This window comes from Lynx rufus, unplaced genomic scaffold (genome assembly GCF_022079265.1).
Source record: "Lynx rufus isolate CCGP_SWC_20201006 ecotype Redwood Valley unplaced genomic scaffold, mLynRuf1.p SCAF_13, whole genome shotgun sequence".
NCBI lineage: Eukaryota > Metazoa > Chordata > Mammalia > Carnivora > Felidae > Lynx > Lynx rufus.
This window is the reverse complement of record NW_025814827.1, coordinates 55153754-55171707: the sequence shown is the minus strand read 5'-3', so window position 1 is coordinate 55171707 and position 17954 is coordinate 55153754. Positions and strand designations below refer to the sequence as shown.

The 17954-nt window shown below is 43.6% G+C and overlaps 1 long non-coding RNA gene across 1 annotated transcript in view; it reads left to right on the top strand.

Moving 5' to 3' along the window:
- Positions 1–13336, top strand: part of LOC124508895 (uncharacterized) — an 85992-nt gene extending 72656 nt beyond the window's left edge. Inside the window, exons 3-5 of the long non-coding RNA XR_006961330.1 lie at positions 1190–1327; positions 5038–5123; positions 13206–13336. This is a non-coding gene — a long non-coding RNA (uncharacterized LOC124508895). The remainder of the gene's footprint in view (positions 1–1189; positions 1328–5037; positions 5124–13205) is intronic.
- The last annotated feature ends 4618 nt before the right edge of the window (positions 13337–17954 follow it).

The following is a 17954-nucleotide window of genomic DNA, read 5'->3' as shown; positions in this document are numbered from 1 at the left end:
GAAGCAGGCTCCGTGCTGACAGCAGCAAGCCTGACGCGAGGCTCGAACTCATGAACTGTGAGATCATGACCTGAGCCAAAGTCAGCCGCTCAATCGACTTAGCCACCCAGGCGCCCCTAGATGAAGGGTTTAGAGTGGGAGGTGGCTGCACTTAGGGAGCACTCCCTCAGCTGTGATGATCAAGATGCCTTCTCCATCCCTGCGTGAGTGTTTGGGGCCTACAGTAACAATATTTGCATTCTGCTGGAAGCACTAGCTAGAGGGAGAAATCCATGAGCTCAGTTCAGATTTAGCAGGAGATCCCTGACTGCCCTGCCTCTGGGCGGGTGGCTCTGTGGGTAGTTGAGCTGTCTGTTCCCTGACCTTGTGGTCACACGGACTTCTTTGTTTTCTGCTCTGTCCCAGTCTTATCTTAGCTTCGAGGCTGTCCACCAAAGACATTATTCCCCTCCCACTGCCCCCAGCGGCATTCTCAGACCCAGCTGGGCAGAACAGGGCTGCCACGGCCAGTGTGGGGTGACTGATGGCTCACCGGGAGCGGGGCTTCCCTTCTGCCCTGGGGCCTGGTTGTGGAAAGAAAGCAAATGAAAAATGGCAGCAATAAAGAGGATTGTTTCTGGTAGACAACGCTTCTTTGCTTCCCAGTTAATGATGTGACTTAGGCCTAAGACGAAGGAGTCTGGAATCTGAGCAACCTGGTTGTCCTTCCAGCTTCTGGAACCCACTTGCGATATTGCCATTCTCCTGTGCCTCCAGTATACCCTTCCTTAAATTAAGATCTTGCCTTACAAAGGCCTCATCACGATTTGCCTGTTCCTGGGTGGCTTGCTTTGATAGACTCAGGGGCGGGATGTGGCTGAGACCCACAGCAGCTAGTGGTAAATATTCCAGAACACCAGCAGGCAGGAGAGAAGACACCATCTTGGCTCATGCTGACAAGCTGCAGAAAGTCACATTAGTAGTTAACCTCCTGGGGCCTCTTTTTATAAAATGAAGGTAACATGAACTGGTTTTGGGAAGTGACCTGAGGCTAATGAAATCCTTGGAGAAAGAGCTAAGGAATATCAGGTGGTGGTATTTATTGTGTTGACAGAACAGCAATGCTCGTCAGATCTTCTGATTTTAAGGCCTGAGAGTGGTCATTCTCAGGTGGACAGTTCTTCCCGCTTCTACTCCTCCCTCCTTTCAGCCCCAGCCCTTCTCTGAAGATCAGGAAGATTCTCAGGAATGGTTGCCCCTTGGACTGGTGGAGGAGCAGGAGTTCTGGGAAGAGAACCTTTCCAGGAGCCTGGCCTGCCCTTGAGATACAGTGAGTTTTCCTCTGGAGGTGAGTCCTCTGAGAGCCCAAAGAAGGCTGCCCTCATCCTCCTCACCTGGGCTGACCTGGAAAAACTGCAAAGCACAATTCATGCCGTTTCTTTGCTCTGCCCTCCCTTGCTTGCTTGCTTTCCTTTCCTTTCCTTTCCTTTCCAAAAAAAATTTTTTTAATCTTTATTTATTTTTGAGAGAGAGAGGCAGAGCGCAAGCGGGGGAGGAGCAGAGAGAGAGGGAGACACAGAATCCGAAGCAGGCTTCGGGCTCTGAGCTGGCAGCACAAAGCCTGACGCAGGGCTCAAACTCACGAACCCAGAGATCATGACCTGAGCCACCCAGACGCCCCTGCTCTGCCCTCTCTGTAAAGTGTCTTTCCTCCGGAGCGGGCAGAGCTACTGTCCTGGCCTCCAGCTCAAGTATCGTGTGAGGAAAGACGTAGTACAAAGAACAGCAAATAAGCTTATAGCTTCTAACCTCCAACCAAAGAGCGTGACTGCAAAAAGAGAGCCTGCAACATCCTGCTAAACTGCAACTTTTGCAGGTAAAATTTTCAGTCAGCCACCAGAGGGTGCCCACAGAGTTCTCTGAAAATGACCAAAACCTGAAGAATTAGGGGAGAAAGACAATTTCCAGTGCATGTAAGACCAAGACAAAATAGAGCTCGCCCACACCTGACTCGAACAGATACACAGGCCAGCTGAGGAGCCAGGAGTTTGCAGCGGGGAGGAGAGCCAGGGTGGGAGTGATAGAAATCACCTGAGTTTTAGCTAAACAAGTTGCTTCTTGATTTTCAATTGGCAACTGCAATAGTACTTTGAGGATTGGCTCAGGGTGCCTGTTCCTTCTTTGGCAAAACTCCCTTCCCCACCCTTTCCCCATCCTTGTGTACAAAGGAAATGCAAATACATGTAAATATTAGCCTAAGCCACAGGCTTCTTGGAAGGTAAGGCGCTGCCCCTGCTGCTGCTGCTGCTTTAAAAAAAAAAAAAATCCTATAATGCAACTGAAAAGACAGATTTTCTGAGCCACTGCTCCTGCACCAGGGGGAGGCCTCTGAAAGAAGAAATGGAGAAGCCATGGTTCTCTGAAGAGAGGGCCTTGTGTGGAGCGTGCCTGGAATGAGAGGAGCAGAGGGAGGCTCCTACACTCTCCCCGGCGGGGTCTGGCAAGCAGGCGGTGCCTGGCATCCCTGGATCTCCAGGGCCTGGCACCGTGACTGACACACAGTAGGTGCCTGTGGATGTTTGTTGAATGACTGAGTGAAACGAATGGGAAGTAAGCCGGAGTGGGTGGGTCACTGCCTGGGCTGGCTGGGAGCTTTCACAGGGTGAGGGGAGAATTGGGAAAGGGGTGGGTGAGGGTGGAAGGTTAACTTTCCAGGGAGGAGAGATCCCGTGTTCTGGTTTGCCTCTGCCTCAGGCCTTTTCCGTGGACGTCTGAGACTCCAGAACAAAATGTTTTGACTTTATCCTAAGGCTGGTCAAACCACCCAGGGGCCCCCCCAGCGGCCCCATTTATTCATATGGTCTACTCATTCACAGTTACTGAGCAGTGATGGGGACCCTGGCAGTAACCCTGTGTCCCCACTCAAGGCACCTAGTCTCCTTTAGCCATTCCTTGGTGAACTGGGTATGTAAATGTTGGGGGGAAGTGAGCCCATTAAATACTGGGAAGGGGTTTTGGCTCTCTGGAAACCCAGCTAGTGGGGAAATGGGCTTAGGCCTTGGTTCCTGGGCAATTGGGCCATTGATCTTTCTGGACAAGTGTGAGCAATATGTGTATATATGCCGTGTGTGTGTGTGTGTGCGCGTGCACGAGGTGTCTGCAAGCATGAGTATGGGTTGCAAGAATGCCTTGCCCTTGATGTAACAAATTACCACAAGCTGGATGACTTGAAATAACAGAAGTGTATTTTCTCACAGCTCTGGAGGCCAGAAGTCTGAGATCAAAGGGGCAGCAGTGTTGGCTTCTGCCGGAGGCTTTGAGGGAGAATCTGTTCCATGCTTCTCTCCTATCTTCTGGTGGCTGTCAGTAATTCTTGGTGTTCCTTGGCTTGTAGATACATTGCTCCATTCTCTGCCTTTGTCTTCACATGGTGTTACATGGCTTACAATTCTCTGTTTCCGTCTCTTATAAGGACTTGTCGTTGGATGTAGGGCTCTCACTAATCCAGGATGATCTCACCTGAAGACCTTTACCTTAATTACATCTGCAAAGGCCAAATAAGTTTACATTCTGAGGTTCTGGGTGGATATACCTTTTTGGGGAACACCGTTCAACCCAGTACAAACAAGATGCAAATGTGTTCGTTGTTGGATTACTCTACTGGTGGACCACGTGTGTGCTTAAATAAGCAACAAACAGGGGTACTGAGAGGGAGAGAGACTGATTTTGTTTTTGAAAGAATTTGATACTTCAAAAAAATGAAGTCTTTGTGGAACAAATATGATTTAAGATAGTTTTAAATTTGAATTTTACACAGAAGTGGGAGAAAGAAAGCATATTTTCCCTGCCTTGGTCCCTAAAGATGTTGATCAATGTAATTAGTGAATTATAAATAGTTCAGTATGGTGACAAGGTAGAATGTGAAGGAGTCTTTTTGTTGGCAGTGGTTTTTTTTTTTTTTAAGTTTATTTATTTTGAGAGAGAAAATGCATGGGAGCAGGGGAGGGGTGGAGAGAGAGAGGGAGAGAGGGATCCCAAGCAGCCTCCCGGCATCAGGCTGTCATTGTAGAACCTGATGTGGGATTCGATCTCACGAACCGGTAGATCGTGACCTGAGCCGGAATCAAGAGTCGGCCGCTTAACCGACTGAGCCATCCAGGCACCCCATGTTGTTGGTTTTATTCTGTTTTGTGTCTTGCAATTATTGAGGCCACTGGTGACCTTAGCAGGAGCAACCGCCATGTCCTTAACATCCTTGGGTTGGGGTTGAGGATTGAATGAAAGTGAGAAGATTGTTAGTGTGGGTATCTTTTTGCAAGGAGCTTGATTGCGAAGTGAGAGAAGAGACATAGTGGTCTCTGAGATGCGGTCTGTGACCTTAGAAGGTTAATTAATGATTTGCTATTTGTGCTTGCCACAATTAACTTTAACTGCTGCCAGAACTTCTTAGGGATGGTATCCACTGATGACATCTCTGAAAGGGTGCAAACTGAGGTTGCCGTCTAGCCCAAAGCTTCCCCTCAGGTGTGCCTTGGGTAAAGCAGCGGCTCCCCACCAAATTCAACAGCTTGACAGAACCTCAGTGTGCCAGCCCAATGCCCTCTCTGTCCTTTGTACAGTGTCTCGCCTGCCTGGCTGTTCTTCTTCCATGACCTGCTTATCTTTTAAAGCTCAGCTGGAATATTCCCTGTTTATTCTACCCTTCCCCCTTGAAGTTGCTCATTCTTTAGAACCCCCATAGCCCCTGTAAATTACATACATAGCACTTTTCATGATAAGCATTATCAGCACCAATGACCTGTTTCCATTACTACTCGAATCCAGGTTTCGTGCAGTAGATGTATTCTTCTAAGCAGCAATGTGCCTTAGACGAAACTCACCCTTCCCCAGGCCAAGGGTGGGTCTGATGGGCCTGAAGGTAATCACATTCCTGTTGCCAGAGGTTGATTCAGGGATGGGCATGTCACCCAATCCTGGCCAATGAGACACGGGAGACTTTTGAGAAACGTTTTCTTGCTCCTAAGCGAACACAAGAGATGTTGTCTCTTCTTTCTCAAGGTCTTGTCATGTCTGGAAATATTGAAGCCATCTTGCCATCACCTTGAGAAGGAGTTGAAGCCTGAGGATGGCAGAGCAGAAAGACGGTAAGAGCCTAGATCTGTAATCACATAGCTGGGCCACTGAAACTGCCTACCCAGCTCTCTGCCCCTTAAGAATTACAATTATTGCAATGAGTGCATTTCCTTATTGTTTAAAGATGCTTGAATCTGTTTCTCTGGCTTGAGGCCAAAAGCATCCTAACTGAAACAACTTGCCATATCATAAATATTGGTCAATTATAACTTGATTTTAAAGTGATGGCCTTCGAAACAAAAGAGCATGTTGTCCGAGTTCTTGTCATGCACTAGGATTTGGAAAAGTAAAATACGGTATTCCCGTGGCCTTCTCCTTAGAGGCCCAAGGTTATTTCATGTATTTGACTATGCCACTCAGATGGTAGAAGCAAAATTCCTTTTTCTGGAAGATTAAGAAAAAATTGGTCTTGAGCTATTTGAGGGAAAGTAAACAAAGTTATAAGACCCAGAGAAGAAACCTCATTTCCATTGGATCACCGACCCAAAGGAAAGTCTCTTTGGGGAGATACATAAGTAAAGCTTTAAAAATTGAAGTACAATTAATTATAGTTCACTTTGTTTTGTTTTTTTTTTCTTTTTTTTTATTCTCAAGTTATGTTAACATACAGTGTAGTCTTAGCTTCAGGAGTAGAACCAGTGATTTCATCTCTTACGTATGACACCCAGTGCTCATCCCAAAAAGCACCCTCCTTAATGCCAGTCACCCATTTAACCCACCCCCATCAACCCTCAGTTTGTTCTCTGTACTTAAGTCTCTTCTGGTTTGCCTCCCTCTCTGTTTTTATCTTATTTTTCCTTCACTTCCCTTATGTTCATCTGTTAAGTTTCTCAAATTCCACATATGAGTGATATCATATGGTATCTGTCTTTCTCCAACTAACTTATTTCATTTAACATCATACCCTCCAGTTCCATGCATGTTGTTGCAAATGGTGAGATTTCATTCTTTTTCATTGCTGAGCAGTATTCCATTGTGATACACACATACACACCACATCTTCTTAATCCATTCGTCAGCTGGTGGATATTTGGGCTCTTTCCATAATTTGGCTACTGTTGATAGTGCTGCTGTAAAAATTGGTGCATGTGCCCCTTTGAATCAGCATTTTTGTATCCTTTGGATAAATTCCTAGTAGTGTAATTGCTGGGTCATAGGGTAGTTCTATTTTTAATTTTTTGAGGAGCCACCACACTTTTCTCCAGAGTGGCTGCACCAGTTTGCATTCCCACCAACAGTGTAAGAGGGTTGCCCTTTTTCACATCCTCACCAACAGCTGTTGTTTCCTGAGTTGTTAATTTTAGCCATTCTGACGGGTGTGAGGTGGTATCTCATTATGGTTTTGATTTGTATTTCCCTGATGATGAGTGATGTTGATTGAGCATTTGTTCATGTGTCTGTTAGTCATTTGGATATCTTCTTTGGAAAAGTCTTCTGCCCATTTCTTCACTGGATTTTTTGTTTTTTGGGGTATTGGTTTGGTAAGTTATTTATAGATTTTAGATGCCAACCCTTTATCTGATATGCCATTTGCAAATATCTTCTTCCATTCCATTAGTTGCCTTTTAGTTTTGCCGATTGTTTCCTTTGCTGTGCAGAAGCTTTTTACCTTGATGAGGTCCCAGTAGTTCATTTTTGCTTTTATTTTCCCTTGCTGATTAGAGTTAAATTCTAAAAAATTAAAATAGGGTACCACTGGCTCATGAAGAGAGAAATGAAACAGAATCAATATCGAGAAGTAGAGCCCTAAACATAGGGGGATTTAACATATAATAAAAGTCTCATTTCAAATCACTGAGGAAAACTGGATGTTTTATCAATGCTGTTTGGACAACATGGTAGCCAGCTATAATAATAAATACATAAATAAATTTGAAACCATACCTCACACTTTACCAAAGAAATTCTGAATGGGTCAAAGATTTTAAATATAAAAATGTGAAATCACAAAAATATGAAAAGAAATATGGACTATATTCTTGTAATTTATGACCAAAGAAAACTTAAAATTTTTTTAATGTTTATTTATTTTTGAGAGAGAGAGAGAGAGAGAGAGCGAGCGTGCAGGAGCGGGGGACAGGCAGAGAGACAGGGAGACACAGAATCTGAAGCAGGCTCCAGGCTCTGAGCTGTCAAGACAGAGCCTGACGCGGGGCTTGAACTCACAAACCAAGAGATCATGACCTGAGCTGAAGTCAGATACTTAACTGACTGAGCCACCCAGGCACCCCCGAAAAAAACCTTTTAAAATATGACATAAATTATAGCAGATATAAAATAAAAGATTGAAAAATTCAACCATGTTTTTAAAACTATGCGTGCAAAAACAACCATAAGTGGTGTCAAAAGTCAATGGACAAATTGGGAAACGTATCTGCAACTTGTTCCTACATAACCAGTAAGAAAAAGACCAACAGCACACTACAAACGTGGGTAAAGGATATTGTGTTAGGTGACATAGATTGGCACTTTGGAAGTTATCTATCAAAATTACAAATATGTATAATCTTTGATTCAGAAATTATGTGAATTATTTGTACTAATTCTATTAGTAGCAATTCTTTTAAATTACAGACATATTCCTTGATGTGGGAATCCCTTATTGAACAAGATTATTCATTGCAGCGTTATTTGTAGCATCAAAAAATTGGAAATAGTGGAAATGATCACTAATGGGAGAGAAATAACCACTGATGGTTAGACAAATGGTCCTATGTTAATATAATGGGTTACTACTTGTCATGGAGGAGGATTGAGGAGCTCTTTGTTACTTGTGTGATCTCTGATACATACTAAGTAAAAGTAAGGAATGGAACAGGATAGTAAGTTACTATTTGTGTAAACAGAAGATGGTGGGAGGTGCTTTGCGCGTTTACTTGTGTGTTTCTGAAAGGAAAAGTAGGAAATCAGTGATACTGAAGCCTCTGGAGAGGAACTGGAAGGCTAGAGCATGTGTGTGGAAGGGAGGCATCACTGTATAAAATTATATGCCTTTGACTTCTGAACGATGTGAGTGTATTACCTATTCCAATTCCAAACAGAATAAATTACACTTAAAAAGATATTTTGAGGGGTGCGTGGGTGGCTCATTCGGTCAAGGGTCCTACTCTTGATACTGGCTCAGGTTGTGAGATCAAGCCCCACATTGGGCTGTGCACGGAGCATGGAGCCTGCTTGGGATTCTCTCTCTCCCTCTCTCTCTCTGTACCTCCCCTGTTTATGCTCTCTGTATCTCTCAAAATAAGTATATAAACTTAGAAAAAAAAAAGGATATTTTGAAAGCAAGGAAGAGAAATAGAAAAGCCCTCAATGCTTTAAAAATCAAAACTGAGGGATGCCTGGGTGGCTCGGTTGGTTGGGTGTCCAACTTCGGTTCAGGTCATGATCTTGTGGCTTGTGGGTTTGAGCCCTCCATCAGGCTCTGTGCTGACAGGTCAGGGCCTGGAGACTGCTTCAGATTCTCTGCCTCCCTGTCTCTCTGCCCTCCCCCGCTCGGGCTCTGTCTGTGTCTCTGTCTCTCAAAAATAAGTAAACATTAAAAAAAAAAATTAAAAAAAAATAAAAATGAAAACTGAAAATGAGGAACTGTAGATCTAATTCAGTAAATGGGGGACACCCCTGTCTAGCAGGAGTAGGGCCCAGCATCTCCACTTTCTGCAGCTCTCTACCGACCTCAGATAGGGTGGGGTTTCATTTGCCAGCCCTAAGCCCTCTCCCTACCACTTCCCATTCCTCCAGCCCCAAGGTCAAGCTGTCTGCCGGGGATTCGCCTCTATGCTTCTGTCTTCTTCATACCCAGGGCAGAGCACTAAGCTGAGGGCATCCTACTTTTCTTTGCTGGGCACAAGTCATGGGTGCAATTGTTTGCCTGAAGGGTGGGAGAGTAATTGAGACCCTTAATTTTGGAAAATTAGACTAAGGCAGAAGAAAATGAAAGCCGGTAGGATGTAGGAAGTTTTCACCCACAGAGTATTGTAACAGGGTGAGTGAGAGGAAATGGTAATAAATCATAGAAAGGAGAACCACCTGCTTGCCACACTTTGGCTAAATTTTTCTCTTCTCAGAGTTCTGTAGTTGATGCCTTATTAACATCAGAGAGGATTTGATGACTTGTGGTATTCAGTCCTGACTACTGAAATGAAAAGGATAGAAAATGAAAAGTATGGAAAATGAAAATCAATTGCATTCTCTAATTTTAGTCAGCCCATTCCTGGAGCATATTGAATACTACTTTGGGGTCTTTCATTGTTCAGGTTATTAATAACAAAGAACCAAAGTATTTCACATTCCTAAAGAGCCTTTCATCTCAAAGGAGCCAATGTAATTCACTAATTCAGTTACCTGAACTACATTTGGTAATTATTTGAGGATCACTTCACCCAGGGGTGAATTTCAACGAGTTGTGTGACACCGCCAACAGTCACTTCATTCTCCAGTCAGTGCGAAAGAAAAATGAATAGCTAATGGGGATGTCCTCCTGAAGGATTTGCCCAGTGAAAACTTCAGGGGATGGATGCTGAAAGAATGTAATTAACTGCCCGAAATTAGTACCTCCACTCTTACTCAAGGTTTCCTGACCTCTTTACTAGAGTCAGGGTGGAGAGGTGTCTTATCTCAGAATGGGACTCTCTAGCAGCCAAGAGACGTGTGAACAGCCATCACTCCATTGCTATATTTTTTTGAGTAGTTATAAATGGTACTGTATTTTTAATTTGTTTCCACAAATTCACTGTAAGAATATAGAAGCACAATTAATTTTTCTGTTGTTATAACTGATTTTTGTATGTTGATCTTATATCTGCGATCTTGCTGAACTTAGTAGTGTGAAGAATGTTTTTTTAAGATTCCTTAGGATTTTCTATGTAGACCATGATGGCATCTGCAAATAGGGACATTTTTAGTTCTTTTGTCTTATCTGTATGCCTCTATTTTCTTTTCTTGCCTTATTAAGCTGGCTAGATCACAGGAATAGCAGTGGTGAGAGCATACATTTTTGCCGACATCTTTACCTTGTACCTGATCTTTGGGGAAAAACATTCAGTCTTTTACAATTAGAAATAATACTAGCTATAGGTTTTTTGTCGGCATTCTTTATCAAACTGCTGTTCCTAGTTTTCTGAGAGTTTTTTTTTAATTGCAAATAGGTATTGAATTTTTATCAAATGTTTTTTCTGCATCAATTGATACAGGCACATGAAATTTCCTCTTCATTAATATGGTTGACTACATGGATTGACTTTTGAACATTGAACCAGACTTGCATCCTGCAAATAGCAGTTATTCCAATACTATCTATATTAAAGTTCATTTATAAGGAATAGTGTCTCAGTTATTTGGGGGTGGGGTGGGGAGAAGAGAGAGGTTAAGTAGCTGGAGCTCTTCCTGCCGAGGGCATGTGGCTTGATCCACTTTACTGAATCCAGTAAGACTTCTTTCTCTCTTTCATCTACTCTCTACAGTTAACCAGAGGTCAGGAAACTGTGGCTAGCATGACAACTGCTCATTACCCTTGAGTCTGGTCATTAGAAAGTATAACATGGAGTCTGGCCACTGCAAAAGCTTGTGTTTGTGGGAACAGGCTCATCAGTCACTGCTGTCCCAGAAAGAATGATCTCTACTTCCCTTCTGCATGCCAGATAACACATGAGTACATTTTAATGGCAGATGATAAATCATATCTAAAACCCTAGCAAAGGGGCACCTGGGTGACTCAGTCAGTTAAGCATCCAACTTCAGCTCAGGTCATGATCTCGAGGTTCGTGAGTTCAAGCCCTGCGTTGGGCTCTGTGCTGACAGCTCAGAGCCTGGAGCCTGCTTTGGATTCTGTGTCTCCCTCTCTTTCTGCCCCTCCCCTGCTGATGCTCTGTCTCTCCCTCTCTCTCAAACTAAATAAACATTTTTTAAAAAAAAGTTTTTTTAACCCTAGCAGAAAAGGAGTCAGGAAAATAAGGTTTTAAGCCTCCCAACCCCTGTGATGCAGAGGGGAGCATAGAAACAGGCAGAAATAGATGCTGAGGGCCAAAAGACAAATTTTAGCACTTCCATCTGCCTCACTGAATCTGATAGGAAACAGAGACCTTCCATCTCCTCTTCTTACTCTCTAAATTTTTTCCTCTTAAATTTTAATGTCCTCTTTCCTCTTTTATTTCCCTCATCATCATTCAAAAACCTACTCAGAAGGATGTATTTGCAAAGGTGGACTTGGGGTGGAAAAGAAAGAGGTGAGACGCAATGCAAATAGGATATCTGTTATTTGAATGATCTATTTGAATGTGTGGAGATGTTTGAAAAGAGAAAAAAAGAAAAGAAAAGAAAAAAGAAAGAAAGAAAGAGATTGACTATTTCCAGAAGAGTCTAAATTTGGGCAGCTGGAGTGGTCTGAGTGGGCACATATGTAGGCTGGAGATGGTGTGCAGAGTGAGCAAGGGTTAAGTAAAAACAGGGCTCATGAAAGGTCTGGGGCTCAGTAATGGGACATGACTCCAACAAAGTGAGAGGAATAGATGGGCAATGATCATGTTCAGAGAAACAGAGCCAAGGACTTGAGTAGGACAGCTATAGCTTAGCTGGCAAGTCAAAGTTGAAACCGAGTCAGTTGGGAAGGAGAATTTGGAGTCAGGGTCTGGGATTGCTCCAGGGACTCTGATTGAGCAGGCTCTGGTCCTCAGCTCTCAGCTGCTGCTTATTATTTGAGGTGGCATGGTGTGAATAGGAGTCTCTATAATCAGTGAGCCTTGTGTGTATCACTTTTGATTCAGGGTCTGAAGTGATTTCTGTGAATGGGTGGGGGGCTCAACCAGATAGTTGCTGATTTCCAAGACCCCAAGATCTTTGTACTTTAGCTCTTTCCCCAGGTCCCAGGTGAGATATTCTGCCAAGACAGAGCCTGATTAGAAGTCAAAGTTGTGTGAAAGGCCCAGAGATGGACTTCCTTCCTTCCTGCCTTCCTTCCTGCCTTCCTTCCTTGCCTTCCTTCCTTGCCTTCCTTCCTGCCTTCCCTTCCCTTCCCTTCCCTTCCCTTCCCTTCCCTTCCCTTCCCTTCCCTTCCCTTCCCTTCCCTTCCCTTCCCTTCCCTTCCCTTCCCTTGCCTTCCCTTCCCTTGCCTTCCCTTCCCTTCCCTTGCCTTCCCTTCCCTTGCCTTCCCTTCCCTTGCCTTCCCTTCCCTTCCCTTGCCTTCCCTTGCCTTCCCTTGCCTCCCCTCCCTTTCCTTCCTTCCCTTCCTTCCTTCCTCCCCTTTTCCTGTTTCTTTCCTTCTTCCTCCTTCCCTTTCCTCCCTTTCCCTTCCTAAAAAAAAACAAAAAACAAAAACAAAAAACAAACAAACAAAAAAACCAGTTAGGAACTTTTTCCCATGTGGAAGACTACCGAACCCTTGAATAAATAAGTATATTAAGTCTGATGGATTAGAGAGGTCTGGACTATGGGAGGTAACAAGAGCCACTGAGTAACAAAATACCTTCCTTAAGGACTCAGCTCCCTAGATTCCTCCAGTCTTTATTTTTTTAAATTTTTTTTTTTTTTTTCAACGTTTATTTATTTTTTGGACAGAGAGAGACAGAGCATGAACGGGGGAGGGGCAGAGAGAGAGGGAGACACAGAATCGGAAACAGGCTCCAGGCTCTGAGCCATCAGCCCACAGCCTGACGCGGGGCTCGAACTCCCGGACCGCGAGATCGTGACCTGGCTGAAGTCGGACGCTTAACCGACTGCGCCACCCAGGCGCCCCTCCTCCAGTCTTTATGTAACACCTCAGAACACAGCTGCCCACAGGTCTCCAGCTCATTAGTCTTCAGGGAGTTAGAATGCAGCTTGAAGGTATTGGGGGTGACTGATTTTATTCTTGCATGGATCAGGGCATTTTGTACTGCTTGGTGGCCCCAGACTGCTCCTTAGACTGGTCTACAAGTATGGGATATTGGTTTCAAGAAGCATGAAACTGGCATCATCAGATCCATTGGCAAGTTTGGAGAAGTATGATCTCAGGAGCAGTGATATGCCCCAAGTGTCCTTCTCACATATGAAGTACTAAATGTTTTTTCATGCTAGTGATTTTCAAATTATTTTGCCTTTAAATTATTTTTTTCTCTATCCAGATAAAATCTTACTTGGAAACTGAATATAAAAATCAAATGAAAGAGGAACTATTTCGATTGAACATTGGTGACATTCAGAAACCCATGTATGTATCCCCTCAGTCCTTTGGACTATTTCCAAAAATTTTGCAGGGCTTCAGTAAACAGAATATTAAAACACTGTATTAAATGTTCATTAAATCTGGTTAGTACTCTTAGTCAATTTTAAAGAGGAAGAAACAGACACAGAGGGGCTAAAGAACTTACTTTGCCACAATCATGCTGTGTGACTGTATAAGTTGGGAACTGTGCCTGGACGATCTGAAAATTGGTTTAAGCAAGACAGATCTTTATTCCCCTCTCATCGAATACGATGGCTTAGTCAGTTAAGCCTCCAGCTCTTGATTTCAGCTCAGGTCATGATCTGACGGTCATGAGATGGAGTCCTGCCTCGGGCTCAGTGCTAGACGTGGAACCTACTTAAGATGTGTTCTCTCTCTCTCCCTCTCTCCCTCTCTCCCTCTCTCCCCCGCCCCCACCCCTCCCATGCTCTCATGCACATGTGCTCTCACTCTCTCTCTCAAAAAAAAAAAAAAAAAGATGTCCAGAAGTGGGCAGTGTAGGACCGATGTGGTGGTGCCATGAGATTTTTGGGGGACCTAAGGTCTTTGCAGCTCACCATTCCAAAATCCCTGGCGTGACTCTTCAGCCCATGTTTATAGCATGGTTTCTAGAGCTCCAGCCATTTGATCAGCATCTAGAAGGTATAGAAAGAGGAAGAGAAAGGGCCTGCCATCTGAGTTAGTCTCTTCAAAGGGGGCTTTCTAGAAAGCCTCAGTGTCTTTTACTTACATCTCACATAGTCATAGAAAAAACTTAAACTGGGCATTTTGTCAGTCCTGGCAACATGGGAGCTCTGCCAGTGAGGAAGAGGAGAACTGTTATTGGGTGGGTAACTGATGGTCCACCACGAACTTGATGCTTTTGCCCTCTAAGTGAGCATGTGTCTTGGCTTTTGGATTAGTCCCGATTGGAAATGACCTGCCTGTCCTCCTCCTAAACCCACAAAATCAATATTTTGGCACCTAAATATACATTTTTCCTGCTCAGAAGAGGCTCAGATATCCTTTGTCAGATTCATGTGTCTTGCATTTTATATAACTGAATTCGTTATTTGCTCAGGTTGCTTGACACATGTCACTTTTTGAAAGAAATATTGTACACGTTTTGGATTCTCTCCAGGTGGCAGGTGGAAAGGTATAGTTACATGGGGTTTGTGACCAAAAGTAAGAGCCAGGTTATTCCTCAGCGCACATTAATCCCCATCTTTTGACCCTTTACTGCAAGAAGATCTTCACTAGTTTCTCACTGAGATATTGCATTCCCTATATGCTTAGGGAAACATCCACCTGTCATGGGTGATGGGGCACTATTGGTTCACGCTGTGCCACCACTGCCTGTGGTGTGGTGTGGAGGATGAATACTGGACATGGACTAAAAAAATGTGTTCTCAGCTCTGTCCCTTACCAGGGGCCTAGCTGTGACCCTCAGGCAAGCCCCTTCCTTCCTCCAGGCCTCAGTTCCTCCTTCAGTAAAATAGGGGGTTAGACTAGAGGAGCTCTGTGGACCCTGCCAAGGCAAACGTTCTGATTGTATCTTCTGCTCCCATCCCCCTTCCCTTGCCCTCACTTGGATTGGAATGTGAGCGACAAATGGTTCCGGTGACCGTGCTAGGGTCCTGAAAAGTCACCTGTCCCTTTTTCTTCCACCAGAAAGAATTATGACAAAAACAAACAAACAAACAAACAAACAAACAAAAACCCAGCCTGTTTTCTTTGAGTTTCCCTGAGGAAGATTTGTTTTCCAGACTCTAGGAGGTTTTCTTAATGTAGGTCTTTAAAATGCCTCCGTTGTAATTTAGTGCCTGTTTGCTTTTGTCCTGCTGTTAGTATCATTCTTGTCTGGTTATTCATAGGAAAACTTCAGACAAAATCAAAACTGCAATAGGATGAGGAACATTTTCTGAACGAAGATAGTAGATCCAGATTTCTCATTGTCTATTCATGAGTTCACTTATTAGCTAATTCCTTCGACCAAGAAACCAGGGTGCCTGTGTACAAGTCACTGCATGGAAGATGTGGGCTCCCACCCTGACCTGGTCTATACTATAGATAAAAGTGCCATTAAAGGTCAGGGCCTGCCCCATGTGTACCACGTTCATAGTTAATCTTTACAACAACCGTATGACGTAGGCATTTATTATGGAATTCAATTGCTTTTGTCTGCCTCATCTTTAGACTGGAGAGCCTACACAATCCCCCTTCCCTAATCATTTTGTTTACCTAATTTGGGGACACTTATTATGCGCTAGGCATTAGGGTTATGACCAAAAAAACAGAAAGGGTGTATCTGACAGGTCTGCCAATCTGTTAATCATAATCCCCCCCAACTACTCCCAAGTGTGTGACTCAAGCTCGGCCCATCATGAAACTTTGTGTCTTTTTCGATAGTGATTGGGCTGGGGGTTGGGAGAATGACCAGTAGGGCCAGTTAGAATTTCATATACCATATGATCTGATTCTGGTTGCTGGAAAAGACAGAGTTTCTCTTTATTCATATAAAGATTCAGATGTGTATGTTACCTACTCCACTATTATGCTTTGTAGTTTCATAAACCAATAAAATCTCTTTTTGTTTAAATCATTGGTTTGAACCATATAAAACTGCCATTTTTTTCAGATTAGATGTGAACAATTTCATCTGGTTTAACCTAATGATTTGAATTTCTGCTGCCTGTGATGGAAAGAATCCCCATTAATGTGGTAGTATTGTTATCTCCCATGCAGATTAGGAAAATGAGGCCAGGTGTATTTATTTACCCCAGGTCATTCAGGTACTAGGCATAGCAAGAACTGAAACCCAGGTAACTTCAAAGCCTCTGTTCTTGATGACTCCGGTGCCATCCCATAAAGTCAGACAAGGACTGAAGAGAAGAGACTTCTCCTCAAGGAGTGGTCCGCCGGCAGTTGCCTATCAGTAAACTCTTTGCTACTGGTCCAAGAGGAGGTAAGAAATAATGAATCAGAATGTAAATCCAATGTCACTGAGCATACGCTTTAAGTTCAGCTGACATTTGTTTTTTTAATTGCCAGACTTTCTTGATAAAGTAAGCAGTGCACTGACTTACATTCTGATGCATGCTCTTTATCCCCCTCTTGAGCTGACATCAAACTACGGACCGGTACTTGGAGGAGCACTGGTAGAGGACCGGGTTTGCTGCCCACCTGACAACCATCCTCCTGTCTCTCGGGACTTCCACAGAAGCCATGTCTATACCATGCGACCCTGTCCCCCTCTTCTGTTAGTCATAACTGATTTATTCAGGTCATTTGTGTGAGTCACGCTGGACCAACCAGATTTTCTTGTTTAAGAATATAGAATCTGAAAAAAAGAAACAAAGGAACCAGGAGGTGTTGGTTGCTGAGCTACAAAAATAGAAGAATGAGCCCAGAAACTCTTGTTTTCATGTCTCTGGAACTGGTGTGATTTTTGACTTCTGAGGAGTGGGTGTTCAGTCTTACATCTTGTAAGGTTATGAGTATCCTTTCAAGTAAATTCCCTTTGGTCTTAAGCTAGCCAGAGTTGGTTTCAAGAGAACTTTAATAGTTTTGAAAAATATAGGCAAGACCACCGGTTTCACGACTCAGAATTCTGTTTATGATTTCAATTATGTGTTAGCCTGGCTGACACCGTCCTCCGTGATTTTAGGTCTCAGTAATAGCTGGAAACACTGCTACCTGAGCCAGGGGGCCCCACTGTAAAACGGAAACAAAGATGTACATAACCAGTTACCCCTGGCAACTATAGTTACTCCGATAAAGACTAAACATGTTAATTAAAGCAAATAAATAAGCAACCTTTGTCTGTTTAACTATGGATAAATAGGAACCAAATGATTGAATTAACTCATTGCTAACTTTAGGACCAGTACTGCTCTGGGGTGCAGCACTCACATCTGCCCATCTAGCTGGCTCTCAAGGAATGACCGTGAGCTCTGGGAAAACAAACGTTATCTCAACCTGCCAAATGCAAGCAACAGTTTCCTGAATTCACGTTGGCTTTTTGGGAAACAACAACAACAACAGTGGAAACACAACCTTAATCCTCTTGTTACGTGGCCATATCTTTTTTAGATGCAATGTTTGATTTAAACAAATACTTTGGTCGTCTCCTGAGATCATCTCACTCGTTGAGGCTCCAAGTCCCGATAGAAGCAGACCCTTCCAGCTCAGTGAAGGAGGCAGTGAAAATGGAGGTTTGAAGCTGCATCCTGAGCAGCGTGGAAGGGGCTGCATGGAGTGATAGCAGAAGGAGAAAGGAAGCAAAGCACCATGTGCCCGCTGCTCTTACTTAAGTGGAGGAAAAACAGTGCTGGAAGGTGTTGGGGTGGGGGGGGCGCTTCAAAGCTTGAAGCTTTCATCATTTATTTCTGAATCCGGACAATTGTCTCCTCTGTGCTTACCTAGAATCTCTGTGATCTTGGTTCTGAATAGGTTAATCTATTTTTAAAGGGTATCCAAATGCTATTAGGATAATTCTTGCATTCCTTTGCTCTTTCTATTTAAAAATTAAAGTGCTCGCGGTAATAGATTTCTCTGCCAGTATAGCCAAGAGGATCACCTACAGATGCTCTCTGAGTAGAAAAAACCCTCGAACTTGAGATTCAAATATCTGTGCTTATAATTTTCTCCGTTTAAAACCTCTTCTTAG